We start from the raw sequence: 22,650 nt of genomic DNA, 5'->3' as shown, positions 1-22,650 counted from the left end.
CAGTACAGATATATATCACACGTACAGATATGCGTATCCTGATGAGGGACACAGACATGGGGAACACATCTTTGCTGAGCGGCACAGCACCCAGGCAGCCATTCAGTGGCACCATTAAGTCGTTGCAACAGCCAGATAGGTAAACAGTACAGATATGGAACACTACAGGGGAGACACAGTGGCACAGATCCTAGGCAGCCATCAGCGGCGCCATCTTGTCTTTGCCACTCACAGGGTCAGAGTGGAAGGGCTCAAATTGGCCAGCATGGATGGGTCCAGAGGCTGTCTTCTGTGGGGCTGGGCCAGCGTGTCAGGGGCCCTGGCTGGAGCTGTGGCTGGAGGGAGAGCCAGCATGGGGGTGGGGGGAGAGTCAGTGAGGCGAGGGGGAGGGAGAGTCAGTTGGACAGGCGGCCATAGTTGGGCCCTCTGTGGGCTGAGGTCCATTTTTGCTGCCCCCTGTTGCAAGAGCCGTTACCTCCTCCCTTTGGGGTCCTCCATCAGGAGCGGGAACTTTGATGGGGGTGGGCTCCAGCAGTCCACAGCCAGGGGCTGCAGGCCGGAGTTCCTGCCAGCCAGGACGTACCTGGTGTACTTTATTTCCTCGGGGGTTTCCCCAGACCGATGGAACTGCCAGGGGGGGCGCAGCGCCGCACGCCTCTGGCCGGTGTCGCCGCATTCCGCTTACCCTACCTCCTCCCTCTGCTCGCCTCCTGCGCTCTGCTCCGCCATGCTGCTCCGGAGGCAGGGTATGGCGGAGCTCCGTGGATGTGAGAACAGAGCTCCACGTGATGCGACCATCCCTGGCCCCATGGTGGAGTCAGTGTGGAAGTGTGTGGAGATTTGAAAGTATGGTACTGTGGCAGATAGCTGGGTCATAGAAGAGGGTGGAGCCAGTATAGAAGTGGGTGGAGATATGAAAGCACGGTACTGTGGCAGATAGCTGAGTCACAGAGGAGGGTGGAACCAGTGTAGAAGTGGGTGGAAATATGAGAGCACGGTACTGTGGTAGATATCTGTCACAGAGGAGGGTGGAGCCAGTGTAGAAGTGGGTGGAGATATTAGAGCATGGTATTTTAAAGATAAGTAGGTCACAGAGGAGGGTGGAGCCAGCATAGATGTGGGTGGAGATATGAGAGCATGGTACTGTGGTGATAGGTAGGTCACAAAAGAGGTAGATAGCTGAGTCACAGAGGAGAGTGGAGCTAGTGTAGAAGTGGGTGGAGATATGAGAGCATGGTACTGTGGTAGATTGTTGAGTCACAGAAGAGGGTGGAGCCAGTGTACAAGTGGGTGGAGATATGAGCATTGTACTGTGGTCGATAGCTGGGTAGAAGAGGGTAGAGCCAGTGTAGAACTGGATAAGGATATAAGAAAGCATGATACTGTGGTAGACAGCTAGGCCACAGGAAAAGTGGGGCCAGTGTAGAAGTAGGTGGAGATATGAGAGCATGGTATTTTAAAGATAAGTAGGTCACAGAGGAGGGTGGAGCCAGCATAGAAGTGGGTGGAGATATGAGCATTGGTTACTTGTTTCCTAGCACGGCGCCTGCAATTTTAATTGTATCCATCGGGTCCTAAAAAATCGCGTTGATCGCATCGCATGTAACCAAATCGCATGCGATGCGATTGACGCGATCAATGCGATTTTTAAATTGGAACCAATGTGAAATGGTCCCTGAGACCCGATTTTACATTGGGCCCAATGTTAAATGCCCCCCAGACCCCAATTTTCATTGTATATCCACCCTGATGGGTCAAATGCCCCCCCCCATTGTTAACGCCACCCCACGATGAACGCCAACCCGAAGCGTGGCAAGCACAGCGAGCCTGAGAGGGGCGGCGGTACGCGTCCTCCAACCTTTTCATACCCCCACTATCCACGTCGGCGTGGAGTTGAGGTTATATAGTGTGGCGAGCGGACCCGCATTACTTCACAGGTATTACGCGTTTCACATACAAATTACCCATCAGGGAGGATATACAATAAAAAAAATCGGGTACATTGGCCCGTTTAACATTGTTCCCTATGTAAAATCGGGTCCATCACATTGGTCGCATTGTATGCCATTATAATGGCATACAATGGACCCGATTTTACATAAGAATTTAACATTGAGTACAATGCATTCAATGTTAAATCGCGTTGGTTGCATCGCATGCCATTATAATGGCATGCGATGGACCCGATTTTTTAATTGTTGGAAAAAGGCTAAAAATAGCCCAAAATCGCGTCGGTCGGGTCCATCGGATACCTTAACTTAAGGTATGCTATGACCCACGACGGGCGCCGTGCCGAAACAAGTACCGAGCATTGTACCCACGAAACAAGTACCGAGCATTGTACTGTGGTAGATAGCTGGGTCATAGAAGAGGGTAGAGCCAGTGTAGAACTGGATAAGGATATCAGAAAGCATGATACTGTGGTAGACAGCTAGGCCACAGGAGAACGTGGGGCCAGTGTAGTAGGTGGGGATATGGGAGAGCATGGTACTTCAGAGATAAGTAGGTCACAGAAGAGAGTGGAGCCAGCATAGAAGTGGGTGGAGATATGAGAGCATGGTACTGTGGTAGACAGCTGGGTCACAGAAGAGGGTGGAACCAACCAGTATAGAAGTGGATAAGCATATGAGAAAGCATGATACTGTGGTAGACAGGAGAGGGTAGGGCCAGCGTAGAAGTGGGTGGAGATATGAGAGCATGGTACTGTAGTAGACAGCTGAGTCACAGAGGAGGGTGGAGCAAGTGTAGACGTGGGTGGAGATATGAGAGCATGGTACTGTAGTAGACAGCTGAGTCACAAAAGAGGGTGGAGCCTGGGTTATGCACAGACTTTGCACAGTGGGAAATAATTTGATGCTGAGTGAGTTGCGAATGGATTTGCAGTTAATCGCTGAGCTGCAATATTATCACAGGCCTTTCGCAGCCTTGCACAGTGCCGGATTTTACTCTGGCTGGGCAGCCGCTATTTGATTGCAAGACTTGGCTAAATCGCATCGCTCCGATCAGGTTTGAATAACCCCCTTAGTTAGAGGTACTGTAGATGGATTTTCCTCACTGCTGTCCTAGATAATATATTGCAGTCTAACCCCAGTTGCAGAAATTTATACTGTATATACTCTGTGTGTGTGTGTGTGTGTGTGTGTATGCGCGCAGTATTAGGAACAGAAAAGCATTTTGATCCCATTTACGTTTACAGAAAGTAACTTTGTGTTATTTCCCAGTGACAGATCCCACACAGCTATCACTCAGCGTAACACCGGGGTGGCCTTACTCTATATTATAGCGGTGACGTCACATGGAAATATATATACATTATTCATAAGGGTTGACATGTTACACAGAGGGGATCACTCAGGAAGATCTCTCAGTATAATGCAGCCATGGGAAAACAGGCTGTGCTGGGCAGCAATAGGAAAGCAGGCTGTGCTGGGCAGCCATAGGAAAGCAGGCTGTGCTGGGTAGGCATAAGAAAGCAGGCTGTGCTGGACAGGCATAAGAAAGCAGGCTGTGCTGGGCAGCCATAGGAAAACCGGCTGTGCTGGGCAGCCATAGGAAAAAAGGCTGTGCTGGGCAGCCATAGGAAAAAAGGCTGTGCTGGGCAGCCATAGGAAAAAAGGCTGTGCTGGGCTGACATAGGAAAGCAGGCTGTGCTGTGCAGCCATAGGAAAGCAGGCTGTGCTGGGAAGCCATAGGAAAGCAGGCTGTGCTGGGAAGCCATAGGAAAGCAGGCTGTGCTGGGAAGCCATAGGAAAGCAGGCTGTGCTGGGCAGCCATAGGAAAGCAGGCTGTGCTGGGAAGCCATAGGAAAGCAGGCTGTGCTGGGCAGCCATAGGAAAGCAGGTTGTGCTGGGCAGCCATAGGAAAGCCCACACCATACATCCCTCATCCAACTCCATATCCTGCTTTCTTCAGACCCAGACAGATTAGACCAGGGATGGGGAACCTTCGGCCCTCCAGCTGTTGTTGAACTACACATCCCAGCATGCCCTGCAACAGTTTTAGTATGGCCAAATAGCAAAACTGTAGCAGGGCATGCTGGGATGTGTAGTTCAACAACAGCCGGAGGGCCAAAGGTTCCCCAGTCCTGAATAAGTCTAAGAGGTTTATTCTGGTTGAATTGTTCAGGTACAAATTGGCATCCTTGCGAGTCAACCAGAACCCGCCCTGCGAATGGTGGTACACCGGCCCACCATTCGCAAGGTGTGTACGTTCTAATGGCATGTAATTGGATGATTTACATACACATCCATTCACATGCCAGTGGGAACCTCCCACATCATTCGATGGTTGCTGACCATCGAAAGATGTGGTGCGCACACACGTATATAAAGCAAATCAGGTCACTTTTATATGCGTGTATGTTCTTGGTGAAATGGACGGGCAGCTGACATCTGGTGATATCAGCTACCTGCCCCCGTGCCCACGTCGTCGGGCGATTACCATGAAACGCCCATGAAATGCTTGGCGTTTTCCCATGGGCGAGTACCCCTGCCCCACCACCCCCAGCACGTACCCAGCATCTGCACATAAACATAAATCTGTGTCTGCACAGACGCAAAACATCGGCCTCGTGCGAACAAAGGGGCTTGTGCGAACAGACCAGAATAAGGTCCTAAATGACCCTTGATTGTTGGAAGTGATTACACAGGTGACTAAGGCAGAGCCCAGAGCCTTAATGGATTAATGAATGGCTTTTACACCACCTTTAGTGATGTTCATTCCCCGGTTTTGTCTACTGTCTCCAATGCGGCCTCTGAGGGTGGAACTTTTCTCACTGAAATACTGGAAGCCCAATAAATCACAATTCCAAACCCTGGTAAGAATCCCACCGATTGCAAAAATGATAGGGCCATAAACTCTGACATTAACCTATGCCAAACAAATTGCCAAGCAATTAAACTCCTTCCTCCCCAGTTTTTAATCACCCGGAGCATGTGAGGGTTTGTACTGTCAGGCTTCAAGTGGTATCCATTCTAGACATTAGGGGGAAGGTGATTCTCATGATATCTTTGTGGATGATGAGCTGTTCGTCACATGAGTAACCATGCTCGCTGTTGGAAATTCTAGACCAGTGGTAGCCAAACCTAGCCCGCGAGAGCTACCAACAGTTCACATTTTCCAGACAACCTAGCTGCTGCACAGCTGCACTCATTAATCACTGACACATTTTAAAAGATCCACAGACGGAGCTAATTAGCTCACTTGTGATTCTGTGAGGAGACCTGCGACATGCACTGTTGGTAGCTCTCGAGGACTAGGGTTGGCTACCCCAGTTCTAGACCATTCCTTTAAAAGTCGGCACATGTCGGCTCAAAAAACACATAAAAAATCTCACTGACCTCCAATGCATGTTGACCTTAATTGCATGGAAATACGTATCCCAAAATTAAGTGGTGAAATATACCATAAACATACCAATTTAACGTCGGATTCCAAGAAATTAGAAGGTTAAAATCAAAAGTCCTGCCTCCTTCCTTCCGGAGAGAATACGGCTCCACTAGAACCAACTTAGGCCTAGGAAATCTGTATCATAATATAAATATCATTAGGTAACATCATTGGTAACGCCAGTCTTCAACACCATCTGTCTTTCTTAACTATAACAAGTTCTCAGCCAGTTTGGCTTCCATGATGCCTTTTTGGAGTATGACCGTAGTTCTGAACAAAGGTTCCACCACCAGGATCTTTCGTAAAAGATTCCTATCCAATTCTTCCCCCCATTACCAATGACAGTATTTCTTCTCATAGTAGTGGCTTTAGGCGGTACTGTATTCTAAACTAATATAACGCAGTTTCTTATTACTCTATAAGTGAAACTATTCTAAGTCTAGATGAATTTGGAATAAAAAATAAGTCTACTTCTATAAATAAGGTCATTTCGTTACCATAGCTAGGTCCCCACCATCAATGGGAAAGATATTGATTGTGGTAATTAGGTCTTTTTTTCTTTTTTGATTGTTCAAATGTTCGCCTTGACAAAAGCGTGGATCAATTGCAAGATCTCTTGATTGAATTGGCTAGCGGCGTTCAAAATGACATTGCTTACTCAACTGATATAGAACATTCACAAATGCCCGGGCCGATTCGTCAGCCCAGTCCGTCGCTGGTGGGGTTTACTGGTGATGCTGGAGGGTATTGTACGGAGTTATGCTGCCCATACACTTGTGAGATATTGCATGCAATCATTCGATGTTGGCCACATCTAAATCGAATGATTCTCTGCATGAATGCGTGGGCCTGCCGTCGATAGATAGTATGTGCTGCACATAATATCTATCGAATTGCAAGAACGATCAGTCAGTGGTGGCGGCAGAATTGTTTAAAACACTGGGCAGCCCTCCGATTGGCTGAGCTCTCTCAGCCAATCAGAAAGGCCGCCCAGCATTTTCATTTTTTTTTAATTCTGCCACCTTGCTGACCCCCGCCGACGCTACTTCTAGCATTATGATGCGCCACCGTCCGCTGCCCACACTTTTTCAGCGCCAGATGAGACATCAGGTGCTGAAAGGGGGCAAATTTTGCACCATGAGATGCGATTGGATTCGATGGACATCGCACGTAGATGTGTGGGTAGCATTACAGTAGTTGGCTGTACATTGTAATCTGATATACTGTAGGTATTATTTGAATCCATTAAAGAGACAGCCACCGATTGAACTACCAACGGATGATTATCCAGTTGGTCGTCCACTACCGTTTTCAACAAAATAGTTGTAGTGGTGCAAGTACAGGCCACGCACCCTTGTAGCCAGGCCACGCCCTCAAAATATCAGGCACCCTGTGGAGACTGTTAGGGGCATGGGCACACAAGCACACACACCCTCTGTACATTGCACCACTACCATCAGGGGCAAACGCAGAGGTTACCCTCCCACCAAAATAATTACAATCGTACTAAGCCCCACCCTCATTGTGGCAAAATGCTGTGATTGACGGGTCTACGGTGCGGGGTTCTGGCCCCTTCCATGGACCGACAATTTGGTGCCAAATTGCAGGAAGGGGTGGAGCTTTGTAAAAATCATGCTTGCTTTCTCTATTCTGTCAGGGGGATGGTGTTTGGGGTACTCAGAACTCCCCCCTGTGTTCGCTATCGCCCACTATATACTGCCCCAATATATAAATCTATTGCACCCCCTGACCATATACTGCTGCTCTATTACACTGCACCCCCATAACCCTCCTTATAGTGCCTCCTGTATACAGGCAACCCCCCTCCACCTTAAACTTTTCCCACCATAAACTGCATACAATGCAGCCCTACCTCCACATATGCTGTAACCTCAGGTTATTATCTATCCTGGGGGCCAGGACTCAGCAACAAGTAGCAGCAATAGTTAGGAAACGGATGCAGGAACCAGCAGACAGTCCCGAAACGGCAGCACTCAGAGTGGAGACACGTGTGGACACGTACTGAAGCGCGCGGGATACACACACATGTGGCCTGCAACCTGCTAGTGTGGGGATTCGCTTGGTGTGGCGGCGGCGTTTACCTGTTTGTTAGGCAGCGAATATATGCAGTCTAGCGAGCAGGTCTAAATCAGGCCTATTAGGTGTTGCTGTCACATTATAATGTGTATATTATATGCTGCTGGTACAATACAGCTGTGCTGTATTGTGTATATTATGTGCTGCTGGTGATGGTACAGCTGTACTGTAATGTGTATATTATGTGCTACTGGTGATGGTACAGCTGTGCTGTAATGTGTATATTATGTGCTGCTGGTGATGGTACAGCCATACTGTAATGTGTATATTATATGCTACTGGTGATGGTACAGCTGTACTGTAATGTGTACATTATGTGCTGCTGGGGATGGTACAGCTGTACTGTAATGTATATATTATGTGCTGCTGGGGATGGTACCGCTGTACTGTAATGTATATATTATGTGCTGCTGGTGATGGTACAGCTGTGCTGTAATGTGTACATTATATGCTACTGGTGATGGTACAGCTGTACTGTAATGTGTATATTATATGCTGCTGGTGATGGTACAGCTGTGCTGTATTGTGTATATTATGTGCTGCTGGTGATGGTACAGCTGTGCTGTAATGTGTATATTATGTGCTGCTGGTGATGGTACAGCTGTACTGTAATGTGTGCGGCTGGTGATGGTACAGCTGTGCTGTATTGTGTATATTATGTGCTGCTGGTGATGGTACAGCTGTGCTGTATTGTGTATATTATGTGCTGCTGGTGATGGTACAGCTGTGCTGTAATGTGTATATTATGTGCTGCTGGTGATGGTACAGCTGTACTGTAATGTGTGCGGCTGGTGATGGTACAGCTGTGCTGTAATGTGTATATTATGTGCTGCTGGTGATGGTACAGCCATACTGTAATGTGTATATTATATGCTACTGGTGATGGTACAGCTGTACTGTAATGTGTACATTATGTGCTGCTGGTGATGGTACAGATGTACTATAATTGTATATTACAGTATGTGCTGCTATGGTGCAGCTGTACTGTAATGTGCATATTATGTGCTGCTGATGATGGTACAGCAGTACTGTAATGTGTATATTATGTGCTGGTGGTGATGGTACAGGCGTAGTGTAATGTGTATATTATGCACTGATGGTGATGGTAAAGCCGTGCTGTAATATATATATTATGTGCTGCCAGTGATGGTACGGCTGTACTGTAATGTGTATATGATATGCTGCTGGGGATGGTACCGCTGTACTGCAATGTGTATATTATGTGTTGCTGGTGATGGTACAGCTGTACTGTAATGTGTATATTATGTGCTGTAATGTGTATATTATGTGCTGCTGGTGATGGTACAGCTGTGCTGTAATGTATTTATTATGTACTGCTGGTGATGATACCGCTGTACTGTAATGTGTATTCTATATGCTGCTGGTGATGGTACAGCTGTGCTGTAATGTATATATTATGTGTTGCTGGTGATGGTACAGCTGTACTGTAATATGTACATATGTAATATATATGATGTTGGTGATGGTATCGCTGTACTGCAATGTGTATATTATATGCTGCTGGTGATGGTACAGCTGTGCTGTAATGTGTATATTATATGCTGCTGGTGATGGTACAGCTGTGCTGTATATATATATATATATATATATATATATATATATATATTTATTATGTGCTGCTGGTGATGGTACAGCTGTACTGTAATGTATATATTATGTGCAGCTGGTGATGGTACAGCTGTACTGTAATGTGTATATTATATGCTGCTGGTGATGGTACAGCTGTGCTGTAATATATATATTATGTGCTGCTGGTGATGGTACAGCTGTACTGTAATATATATATTATGTGCTGCTGGTGATGGTACGGCTGTGCTGTATTGTATATATTATGTGCTGCTGGTGATTGTACAGCTGTGCTGTAATGTATATATTATATGATGTTGGTGATTGTACAGCTGTGCTGTAATGTGTATATTATGTGCTGCTGGTTATGGTATAGCTGCCCCCCCTGTCTATATACCACCCCCTGTCTGCATACCAACCTCTCCATGCATACCTCCCCTTACCTGCATACCTTCCCCTGACTACATACCACTCCCTGCATGCATACCTCGCTTACCTGCTCACTTCTCCCTGTCTGTACACCAACCCCTGCCTGCATACAACCTCCTGCCTGCATACAACCTCCTACCTGCATACCAACCCCTGCCTGAATACCACCTCTCCCTGCACATCACCCACTGCCTGCATCCCCCCCTCCCTGTAACCACCCCCTGCCTGCATACCACCATAGTAAAACTGCGTTGCAGTTGCAATAATATGTGTGCGCAGCTTCCCAATTACCGGGAAACTCCAGGTTGATCTAACCTGAATGAGGCCCTTTGTGCAGTGCTGGCAGTGATACAGCTGTGATGCCCTGGGTGTATGATTATGTGCTGCTGTGGATTATCGCGCACATTCCATGTAATGTACATACTAGCAGCCTGCATTGTGTGTCAGGTGTAACCTGTCACTGCTTCTGTCGCTCTCTATAATCCTGTATCTGTGATAAACACGCAGCACTCCATCCATTCTTACATCAAATAAGTGGATGATTTATTTCATGATGGATAAAGCTGACTGATGACAATGTCGGCTTCTTCTTGAACCACTGATTATAATCTGTAATTCTCTGTAATTTCTTCTGAACAACTGTTCATGACAAACCATTTTCTCGACATATTGGTAGAAAATGATGTTCGCTTTTTTATTTATCAAGGCAGACAGCTGCCGGGGCCATCTTCCTGCGTGCTGGCACATCTGTGCCGGCTATGTGTAACTGTTACGGTGGAGCACTATAATCCCTACTATGTCTAACTGTTACGGTGGAGCACTACAATCCCTACTATGTGTAACTGTTACGGTGGAGCACTACAATCCCTACTATGTGTAACTGTTACGGTGGAGCACTACAATCCCTACTATGTGTTACTGTTACGGTGGAGCACTACAATCCCTACTATGTGTTACTGTTACGGTGGAGCACTATAATCCCTACTATGTGTTACTGTTACGGTGGAGCACTACAATCCCTACTATGTGTTACTGTTACGGTGGAGCACTACAATCCCTACTATGTGTAACCTGATTTAGTACCGCTCGCTAAGCAGCTACACCGCCGAACGGCACCAGCCCTTGGCGCCCAAATCCCTTTGATGCCCTGCGAGGGGATGTGTTCGCTAACACATCTCGTCGCATGCGGCCATTAGCAGGAAAAATCCTTTGATGGTCTCCGACCATCGAATGATTGTTACTGCCTTCAGAAATCAATGTAGTTCTAAACTGATTTCTATTTCCTCCGCAGATCGCCAAAGACCGGGCGGGGGCTGATGCCACATCACTCACCTGCCCCAAGCAGGCAGGGGTGGCGGTACGCATCCTCTGACGTTTTCATACCCCCACTATCCACGTTGGCGTGGAGTTGATTTTATATAGTGTGGCGAGCGCAGCGAGCCCGAAGCGTGGCGAGCGCAGCGTGCCCCGCGAGGGGACACGGATTACTTTACATGTATTACGCGTCCCCTCGCAGGGCACGCTACGCTCGCCACGCTTCCAGCACGCATTCCGTGTCCGCTCGCTACACTATCTAAAACAGGGCTGGGCAACACCGGCCCTCCAGATGTTTATGAACTACACATCCCAGCATGCCTTGCATCAGTTTCAGCATGGCCACATAGCAAAACTAATGCAAAGCATCCTGGGATGTGTAGTTCATGTAGTAACATCTGGAGGGCCGGTGTTGCCCAGCCCTGATCTAAAATCAACTCCATGCCGACGTGGATAGTGGGGGTATGAAAAGGTCGGAGGACGCGTACCGCTGCCGCTCGCCACTCTTCAGGTTGGCGTTGATAGTGGGGGGTGGCGTTGACAACAGGGGTGCATTTAACATTGTAAGCACCCATCAGGGTGCTTGTACATTTAAAAATCGCATCGCATGCCATTTGCTGGCATGCAGTGCTATGCGATATTTCTTTGTACAAGCACTCCTGTTAATTTAACATGAATATCGACAGGTTTGGGGGGAATTTTGGGGAAAAGGGTCAAAACAGTCGCACAGGTTTTAAGTATAGCAATGATTTGTTGGGATTTACCATCATATGTTGATTTCTTTTAACATGTACTTCAAACAGGTGGAGGGTGTGCTACCACTGGACACAAAGTTATTATAGCAACAGGGAAAGGAGAGAATGTCGCTGTGTGGTGCACAAAGAAATTGATTCATCTAAAATCTAACTTTTATAACAAATTTCTAAAATTGTAGTGAAGTATGGGACACAAACATTACAGAACATGAAACATAAAGTGACTTAAAAAGGATAATATATCCTAGTAGATGTGACTAGGATATATTCAAAGTTTGTGTCCCATACTTCGCTACAATTTTAGAAATTTGTAATAAAAGTTAGATTTTAGATGAATCAATTTCTTTGTGCACCACACAGCGACATTCTCTCCTTTCCCTGTTGCTATGTCATGAATATCGCATCGCACACCACTAAGTATGGTATGCGATGGGCGCCGTGCTAGGAAACAAGTACCTGACCTTGCTCCTTGTGACAGTAATGTTGGAGCTATGACCATACCCCATGTGATGGGAATGTTGGAGGTATGACCTTGCTTCATGTGACAATAGAGGTATGACTGTGATAACCACAGGTGTACGTTGGTTGTGTTCTCTTACCGGTATGGCCACTTGGAGGGTGCTGCTTCTTTTATGTCACAGAGTATTGGAGGCAGGAGACTCAGAGTGGTTCAAAAAGGGTTAACACTTTATTTGTGCAGTATAAGGCAACCTGCGCCTTCAAAAACAGTAAAGAATGCACAATAACAGTTACGCAATTCACCAATTGTCTGGCTAACTACGGCTGTCAGGAGTCGCTACATTCTCTGGTTCTAGCCGGCAGCTTTAAACAACTAATCTAGGCTTCACGTTCACTGGCCTGTAGCTTTTGGCATATTATCTGTATAAATCTAAACAATACGTATATTCACTAGTATATCACTAATGGCAGACTGGACTAATTAAGGCATAGACCACAGTAAACATAGAAACATTCCTATTGCATAGATAACGGTAAACAAATAATTCTTACGGTATAGATCAGCGGTTCCCAACCACTGTGCCGCGGCACACTAGTGTGTCGTCAGCGGTGGTCTGGTGTGCCGCGAGAGATGGGGGAGACAGTGTCAGTGCGCCCAATGTCAGTGCGCCAGTGGCTGTCAGCTCAGCTGAATATCAGTGCGGCCGCCACAGATCCCGCTGGCAGCGGGGTCTGTGGCGGCCGCCAGCGTACTGACATTCAGCTGAGCTGACAGCTGCGCTGCAGCCAGGTCAGGAGATGCCCGGCAGCGTCTAGCACTGCACACAGAGCTCAGCCTATTGGCTTCTGTGCACAGGATAGGTGGGCGGGCTGGGACAGGAGGGGAAGCAGCAGCCTTAAGCAGGGGTATCAGAATGGGAAGGAGCCCCGAAGTTTTACTCACGTGCAGAGGAGAGATGCGACTGGAGAGATGCGGCTGGCTGTGAGTGCGGTAGCCATCGTGGAGCGGTGCAGAGGTACATGCGTGACGGGAGTAGCCAGGCGCCAACACTGAAGGCAGAGCCGGCGCAGGGAGCCAGCCCAGTATAATATCGGTGGGTGCTCAGTTCTTATAACTGTAGCTGCTGCCAGGTTTCAGCGCAGCATAGGGGGCAGTGTGTGAAATCCGTGTGGGGCAATGTGTGAAATCACTTGGGTGTTTGTATTTCTCTGGGGGGCCTGTATGTTTTATTACTGTGGGGGCCAATGTATTTGTTGTATTTTTTCCATTGGGGCTAATGTGTGTGTGGGTTTTTTTTCTTTATCCCCGTGGGGGACTGATGGTGTGCCTTGGCAATTTTAAAGTTTTGTCCAGTGTGCCGCGAGCTGAAAAAGGTTGAAAATCACTGGTATAGATAGTGACAACAGTAGATATTATTGCGCAATAATTCATGTTTTTATAGTGCACTTTTAGTACCTGAGATGATATCACTGTTAGTCCTTATAGAATCCTTGGAGATAAAAGTTCAATCACCCCTTAAAAGTCTAGAGTCTATCACAGAGATCCCAAAGGGTCAGTTCCTGCTTTGGACTATATACTTGTACTGAATATCTGTAATCCACTGGGTTTTGGACATACTAAGTGAGATATTAAATGTCTTTCCTGCAGCAGTCTTTTGTTCAAGAGGATCCAACTTTAAGAGGTTAAAAACAAACCAATGCAATAGGATATTGGTTAACTTGCTGTAGCCAGGGTCGGATTATAATAGGGGCACAAGGGGTCAGTGACCCTGGGCCCCCCTCTAGCTAGGGGCCCCCTGTGGTTGGCATGTATTTTTTTTTTTTTTTTTAGCTAAAGGTTTTGTGCATGGCAGTGGGGTAGTGCTGCAGCTTCACCTATCTGCCAATGTGACAATGATTAATGGTGCTGAGCATTGGGAGCCAAGTGTGCAGTGCATTACTGGGAGTTGACTAAGTCCCATGACACTTTGCAACAGAGGGCAGAGGCTGAGACGTTTGTGCTGAGCTCTGATTGGTGGAGCTCATTACATGCTTCTCAGGCCCATGGATAACAGCAGCAGCAGCCTAGTCATGGGAGGGTTTTTAATCAGAGGCAGCACTGGGACTGTGAGGTCTCCTACAGAGTAAGGTGCAGAGGGACAAACACAGGCTTTTCATGTAGTATGTATGTATGTATGTATGTGTGTATGTGTGTGTGTATATATATATATATATATATATATCCCCTGAAATTACCCATTGACCAAGTTTATACTGCCTTTACTCTGTGTTTTGACAGTGTAATATTCCCCCATGCAGTTTGCGGCCAGTAATGACAAGTGGGAGGGGGCCCCCCTGTCTAAAGTGCCCCGGGCCCCCCGAAGGCTTAATCTGGCACTGGCTGTAGCTGCCTCTTCTATAAGCTGTAATCACAGGGGCCAATGATACTTTCACCCCCTGCCACTGAGCAATTCTGGAGTTATTCAATACAGTCTTTTAACATGACAGTCTTTCTTGGTGTGGCTGGTTAGATTTGGGAGAGGGCCACTTAAAGATGAATTCTGTTTGCCCAGCTTCTTAAAGTGTCCATTCACACAAACTTACATGAGTGTCCATTCACACAAACGTTTGTGTGCTCAGTCTCTGACCATCAGTGCTGTGCATCTTCACTCTCTCTCCTTTCCTCACATGAGCCCAGCAACTTCCTGTTTTTTTTCTCTGACCTGCAACTTTATTTAACAAAGTGCAAAAAAAAGCACAATTTGGCTGGGATAGTCCATTCCCTCCATCCTGGAGGGGTATTTACATTTTAACAGGGTCCAGTCTCATTCAAATAGGCAATTTAATGTATGCATACATATATCACATGACCATACTCTGTGTAACAGTAATGTTGGAGGTATGACCATACCCCATGTGACAGAAAGTTGGGGGTATGTCCTTGCTCCATGTGACAGTAATGTTGGAGGTATGACCTTGCTCCATGTGACAGAAATGTTGGAGGTATGACCTTGCTCCATGTGACAGTAATGTTGGAGGTATGACCTTGCTCCATGGGACAGTAATGTTGGACGTATGACCTTGCTCCATGTGACAGAAATGTTGGAGGTATGTCCTTGCTCCATGTGACAGTAATATTGGAGGTATGACCTTGCTCCATGTGACAGTAATGTTGGGGGTATGACCTTGCTCCATGTGACAGAAATGTTGGGGGTATGTCCTTGCTCCTATATTTTTTTTATTTATTTTTTTAATAAAGATCAAGAATTGAGGGAATAATCATGGGGTCTGGGGGTTTGGTGGGGTCCGGGGAGGGGGGGGAATCTCTCTAGTTTCTGCTGCCACCCTGCTCTTCTCAAGGTGGATTTTAGTTTTTTACTAAAGATAAATAATTTTGGGAATAATCATGGGGTTTGGGGGGTTTGGGAGATTTGTGGGGGAGGGGGGGGGTGAATCTCTCTTATATGTGTCTTATATAGCGCAGCAGATTCCGTTACAGCGTCTTATATAGCACATCAGATTCCGTTACAGCGTCTTATATAGCGCAGCAGATTCCGTTACAGCGTCTTATATAGCACATCAGATTCCGTTACAGCGTCTTATATAGCGCAGCAGATTACGTTACAGTGTCTTATATAGCGCAGCAGATTCCGTTACAGCGTCTTATATAGCACATCAGATTCCGTTACAGCGTCTTATATAGCGCAGCAGATTACGTTACAGTGTCTTATATAGCGCAGCAGATTCCGTTACAGTGTCTTATATAGCGCAGCAGATTCCGTTACAGTGTCTTATATAGCGCAGCAGATTCCGTTACAGTGTCTTATACATCGCAGCAGATTCCGTTACAGTGTCTTATATAGCGCAGCACATTCCATTACAGTGTCTTATATAGCGCAGCAGATTCCGTTACAGTGTCTTATATAGCGCAGCAGATTCCGTTACAGCGTCTTATATAGCGCAGCAGATTCCGTTACAGTGTCTTATATAGCGCAGCAGATTCCGTTACAGCGTCTTATATAGCGCAGCAGATTACGTTACAGTGTCTTATATAGCGCAGCAGATTCCGTTACAGTGTCTTATATAGCGCAGCAGATTCCGTTACAGTGTCTTATACATCGCAGCAGATTCCGTTACAGTGTCTTATATAGCGCAGCAGATTCCGTAACAGTGTCTTATATAGGGCAGCAGATTCCGTTACAGTGTCTTATATAGCGCAGCAGATTCCGTTAGTGTCTTATATAGCGCAGCAGATTCCGTTAGTGTCTTATATAGCGCAGCAGATTCCGTTACAGCGTCTTATATAGCGCAGCAGATTCCGTTACAGCGTCTTATATAGCGCAGCAGATTACGTTACAGTGTCTTATATAGCGCAGCAGATTACGTTACAGTGTCTTATATAGCACAGCAGATTCCGTTACAGTGTCTTATATAGCGCAGCAGATTCCGTTACAGCGTCTTATATAGCGCAGCAGATTCCGTTACAGCGTCTTATATAGCGCAGCAGATTCCGTTACAGCGTCTTATATAACGCAGCAGATTCCGTTACAGTGTCTTATATAGCGCAGCAGATTCCGTTACAGCGTCTTATATAGCGCATCAGATTCCGTTACAGCGTCTTATATAGCGCAGCAGATTCCGTTACAGTGTCTTATATAGTGCAGGAGATTCCGTTACAGCGTCTTATATAGCGCATCAGATTCCGTTACAGTTTCTTATATAGTGCAGCAGATTCCGTTACAGCGTCTTATATAGCACATCAGATTCCGTTACAGTTTCTTATATAGCGCGGCAGATTCCGTTACAGCGTCTTATATAGCACATCAGATTCCGTTACAGTGTCTTTTATGTAGCGCAGCAGATTCCGTTACAGCGTCTTATATAGCGCAGCAGATTCCGTTACAGCGTCTTATATAACGCAGCAGATTCCGTTACAGTGTCTTATATAGCGCAGCAGATTCCGTTACAGCGTCTTATATAGCACATCAGATTCCGTTACAGCGTCTTATATAGCGCAGCAGATTCCGTTACAGTGTCTTATATAGTGCAGCAGATTCCGTTACTGCGTCTTATATAGCGCGGCGGTTTCCGTTACAGTGTCTTATATAGCGCAGCAGATTCCGTTACAGTGTCTTATATAGCGCAGCAGATTCCGTAACAGTGTCTTATATAGGGCAGCAGATTCCGTTACAGTGTCTTATATAGCGCAGCAGATTCCGTTAGTGTCTTATATAGCGCAGCAGATTCCGTTAGTGTCTTATATAGCGCAGCAGATTCCGTTACAGCGTCTTATATAGCGCAGCAGATTCCGTTACAGCGTCTTATATAGCGCAGCAGATTCCGTTACAGCGTCTTATATAGCGCATCAGATTCCGTTACAGCGTCTTATATAGCGCAGCAGATTCCGTTACATCGTCTTATATAGTGCAGCAGATTCCGTTACTGCGTCTTATATAGCGCGGCGGTTTCCGTTACAGTGTCTTATATAGCACAGCAGATTCCGTTACAGTGTCTTATATAGCGCAGCAGATTCCGTTACAGTGTCTTATATAGCGCAGCAGATTCCGTTAGTGTCTTATATAGCGCAGCAGATTCCGTTAGTGTCTTATATAGCGCAGCAGATTCCGTTACAGCATCTTATATAGCGCAGCAGATTCCGTTACAGCGTCTTATATAGCGCAGCAGATTCCGTTACAGCGTCTTATATAGCGCAGCAGATTCCGTTACAGCGTCTTACATAGCGCATCAGATTCCGTTACAGCGTCTTATATAGCACATCAGATTCCGTTACAGTGTCTTTTATGTAGCGCAGCAGATTACGTTACAGTGTCTTATATAGCGCAGCAGATTACGTTACAGTGTCTTATATAGCACAGCAGATTCCGTTACAGTGTCTTATATAGCGCAGCAGATTCCGTTACAGCGTCTTATATAGCGCAGCAGATTCCGTTACAGCGTCTTATATAGCGCAGCAGATTCCGTTACAGCGTCTTATATAACGCAGCAGATTCCGTTACAGTGTCTTATATAGCGCAGCAGATTCCGTTACAGCGTCTTATATAGCGCAGCAGATTCCGTTACAGCGTCTTATATAGCGCGGCAGATTCCGTTACAGCGTCTTATATAGCACATCAGATTCCGTTACAGTGTCTTTTATGTAGCGCAGCAGATTACGTTACAGTGTCTTATATAGCGCAGCAGATTACGTTACAGTGTCTTATATAGCACAGCAGATTCCGTTACAGTGTCTTATATAGCGCAGCAGATTCCGTTACAGCGTCTTATATAGCGCAGCAGATTCCGTTACAGCGTCTTATATAGCGCAGCAGATTCCGTTACAGCGTCTTATATAACGCAGCAGATTCCGTTACAGTGTCTTATATAGCGCAGCAGATTCCGTTACAGCGTCTTATATAGCGCATCAGATTCCGTTACAGCGTCTTATATAGCGCAGCAGATTCCGTTACAGTGTCTTATATAGTGCAGCAGATTCCGTTACTGCGTCTTATATAGCGCGGCGGTTTCCGTTACAGTGTCTTATATAGCGCAGCAGATTCCGTTATAGTGTCTTATATAGCGCAGCAGATTCCGTAACAGTGTCTTATATAGGGCAGCAGATTCCGTTACAGTGTCTTATATAGCGCAGCAGATTCCGTTAGTGTCTTATATAGCGCAGCAGATTCCGTTAGTGTCTTATATAGCGCAGCAGATTCCGTTACAGCGTCTTATATAGCGCAGCAGATTCCGTTACAGCGTCTTATATAGCGCAGCAGATTCCGTTACAGCGTCTTATATAGCGCATCAGATTCCGTTACAGCGTCTTATATAGCGCAGCAGATTCCGTTACATCGTCTTATATAGTGCAGCAGATTCCGTTACTGCGTCTTATATAGCGCGGCGGTTTCCGTTACAGTGTCTTATATAGCACAGCAGATTCCGTTACAGTGTCTTATATAGCGCAGCAGATTCCGTTACAGTGTCTTATATAGCGCAGCAGATTCCGTTAGTGTCTTATATAGCGCAGCAGATTCCGTTAGTGTCTTATATAGCGCAGCAGATTCCGTTACAGCATCTTATATAGCGCAGCAGATTCCGTTACAGCGTCTTATATAGCGCAGCAGATTCCGTTACAGCGTCTTATATAGCGCAGCAGATTCCGTTACAGCGTCTTATATAGCGCATCAGATTCCGTTACAGCGTCTTATATAGCACATCAGATTCCGTTACAGTTTCTTATATAGCGCGGCAGATTCCGTTACAGCGTCTTATATAGCACATCAGATTCCGTTACAGTGTCTTTTATGTAGCGCAGCAGATTACGTTACAGTGTCTTATATAGCGCAGCAGATTACGTTACAGTGTCTTATATAGCACAGCAGATTCCGTTACAGTGTCTTATATAGCGCAGCAGATTCCGTTACAGCGTCTTATATAGCGCAGCAGATTCCGTTACAGCGTCTTATATAGCGCAGCAGATTCCGTTACAGCGTCTTATATAACGCAGCAGATTCCGTTACAGTGTCTTATATAGCGCAGCAGATTCCGTTACAGCGTCTTATATAGCGCATCAGATTCTGTTACAGCGTCTTATATAGCGCAGCAGATTCCGTTACAGTGTCTTATATAGTGCAGCAGATTCCGTTACTGCGTCTTATATAGCGCGGCGGTTTCCGTTACAGTGTCTTATATAGCGCAGCAGATTCCGTTACAGTGTCTTATATAGCGCAGCAGATTCCGTTACAGTGTCTTATATAGCGCAGCAGATTCCGTTACAGTGTCTTATATAGCGCAGCAGATTCCGTTAGTGTCTTATATAGCGCAGCAGATTCCGTTAGTGTCTTATATAGCGCAGCAGATTCCGTTACAGCGTCTTATATAGCGCAGCAGATTCCGTTACAGCGTCTTATATAGCGCAGCAGATTCCGTTACAGCGTCTTATATAGCGCATCAGATTCCGTTACAGCGTCTTATATAGCGCAGCAGATTCCGTTACATCGTCTTATATAGTGCAGCAGATTCCGTTACTGCGTCTTATATAGCGCGGCGGTTTCCGTTACAGTGTCTTATATAGCACAGCAGATTCCGTTACAGTGTCTTATATAGCGCAGCAGATTCCGTTACAGTGTCTTATATAGCGCAGCAGATTCCGTTAGTGTCTTATATAGCGCAGCAGATTCCGTTAGTGTCTTATATAGCGCAGCAGATTCCGTTACAGCATCTTATATAGCGCAGCAGATTCCGTTACAGCGTCTTATATAGCGCAGCAGATTCCGTTACAGCGTCTTATATAGCGCAGCAGATTCCGTTACAGCGTTTTATATAGCGCATCAGATTCCGTTACAGCGTCTTATATAGCGCAGCAGATTCCGTTACATCGTCTTATATAGTGCAGCAGATTCCGTCATACCTCCCAACTTCTGTCCGTATGAAATAGGGACACTCGCGCGGCTTCCGAAAAGGGGGCGTGGCGTATGCAAATGAGGGTGCGGCTTATGCTAATTAGCCGCGACCTCATTTTCATACGAGAATAGACGCTGTGCTGTACTAGATTGGGGGTCTCCCAACTGCCACCCCCCGCAGCGGGACAATGCCTGCCGCGGGTGGGACAGCGGGACAGGACCCGAAAATCGGGACTGTCCCTCTAAAATCGTGACAGTTGGGCGGTATGGATTCTGTTACTGCGTCTTATATAGCGCGGCGGTTTCCGTTACAGTGTCTTATATAGCACAGCAGATTCCGTTACAGTGTCTTATATAGCGCAGCAGATTCCGTTACAGTGTCTTATATAGCGCAGCAGATTCCGTTAGTGTCTTATATAGCGCAGCAGATTCCGTTAGTGTCTTATATAGCGCAGCAGATTCCGTTACAGCGTCTTATATAGCGCAGCAGATTCCGTTACAGCGTCTTATATAGCGCAGCAGATTCCGTTACAGCGTCTTATATAGCGCAGCAGATTCCGTTACAGCGTCTTATATAGCGCAGCAGATTCCGTTACAGTGTCTTATATAGCCAGCAGATTCCATTACAGCGTCTTATATAGCGCAGCAGATTCTGCCACAGTGTCATATATTTCAAATGTAACATGCCAACACATGTTAGCCACGCCCCCAATTCATTACCGGGGGGGGGGGGGGTGGGGGGGGGTGGGGGGGGGGCGCGAAATATGACCTTGCTCCGGGCACCATGGCATCTAGCTACACCGCTGGCTCCATGTGACAGTAATATTGGAGGTATGACCTTGCTCCATGTGACAGTAATATGTTGGAGGTATGACCTTGCTCCATGTGACAGTAATGTTGGAGGTATGACCTTGCTCCATGTGACAGTAATGTTGGAGGTATGACCTTGCTCCATGTGACAGTAATGTTGGCGGTATGACCTTGCTCCATGTGACAGTAATGTTGGAGGTATGACCTTGCTCCATCTGACAGTAATGTTGGAGGTATGGCCTTGCTCCATCTGACAGTAATATGTTGGAGGTATGACCTTGCTCCATGTGACAGTAATGTTGGAGGTATGACCTTGCTCCATGTGACAGTAATGTTGGAGGTATGACCTTGCTCCATCTGACAGTAATGTTGGAGGTATGACCTTGCTCCATCTGACAGTAATGTTGGAGGTATGGCCTTGCTCCATCTGACAGTAATATGTTGGAGGTATGACCTTGCTCCATGTGACAGTAATGTTGGAGGTATGACCTTGCTCCATGTGACAGTAATGTTGGAGGTATGACCTTGCTCCATGTGACAGTAATGTTGGAGGTATGACCTTGCTCCATCTGACAGTAATGTTGGAGGGATGGCCTTGCTCCATCTGACAGTAATATGTTGGAGGTATGACCTTGCTCCATGTGACAGTAATGTTGGAGGTATGACCTTACTCCATGTGACAGTAATGTTGGAGGTATGACCTTGCTCCATGTGACAGTAATGTTGGAGGTATGACCTTGCTCCATGTGACAGTAATGTTGGAGGTATGACCTTGCTCCATGTGACAGTAATGTTGGTGGTATGACCTTGCTCCATGTGACAGTAATGTTGGAGGTATGACCTTGCTCCATGTGACAGTAATGTTGGAGGTATGTCCTTGCTCCATGTGTCAGAAATGTTGGAGGTATGACCTTGCTCCATGTGACAGTAATGTTGGAGGTATGACCTTGCTCCATGTGACAGTAATGTTAGAGGTATGACCTTGCTCCATGTGACAGTAATGTTGGAGGTATGACCTTGCTCCGTGTGACAGAAATGTTGGAGGTATGACCTTGCTCCATGTGACAGTAATGTTGGAGGTATGACCTTGCTCCATGTGACAGTAATGTTGGAGGTATGGCCTTGCTCCATCTGACAGTAATGTTGGAGGTATGACCTTGCTCTATGTGACAGTAATGTTGGAGGTATGACCTTGCTCCATGTGACAGTAATGTTGGAGGTATGGCCTTGCTCCATCTGACAGTAATGTTGGAGGTATGACCTTGCTCTATGTGACAGTAATGTTGGTGGTATGACCTTGCTCCATGTGACAGTAATGTTGGAGGTATGACCTTGCTCCATGTGACAGTAATGTTGGTGGTATGACCTTGCTCCATGTGACAGTAATGTTGGCGGTATGACCATGCTCCATGTGACAGTAATGTTGGTGGTAT

At 46.4% G+C, this 22,650-nt stretch overlaps 1 protein-coding gene across 1 annotated transcript in view; it reads left to right on the top strand.

Annotated features, from left to right (window-relative positions):
• The window catches only part of DPP10 (dipeptidyl peptidase like 10), a 260,103-nt gene that overhangs the window by 4,328 nt on the left and 233,125 nt on the right, over positions 1-22,650 (top strand). The gene's annotated exons all lie outside the window — the stretch shown is intronic.

The sequence above is a fragment of the Crinia signifera genome, chromosome 7 (assembly GCF_055691185.1).
Source record: "Crinia signifera chromosome 7, ASM5569118v1, whole genome shotgun sequence".
NCBI classification, from domain to species: domain Eukaryota; kingdom Metazoa; phylum Chordata; class Amphibia; order Anura; family Myobatrachidae; genus Crinia; species Crinia signifera.
Note: the sequence above shows the minus strand (reverse complement) of the source record. Positions and strands in the feature narration are given on the sequence as shown.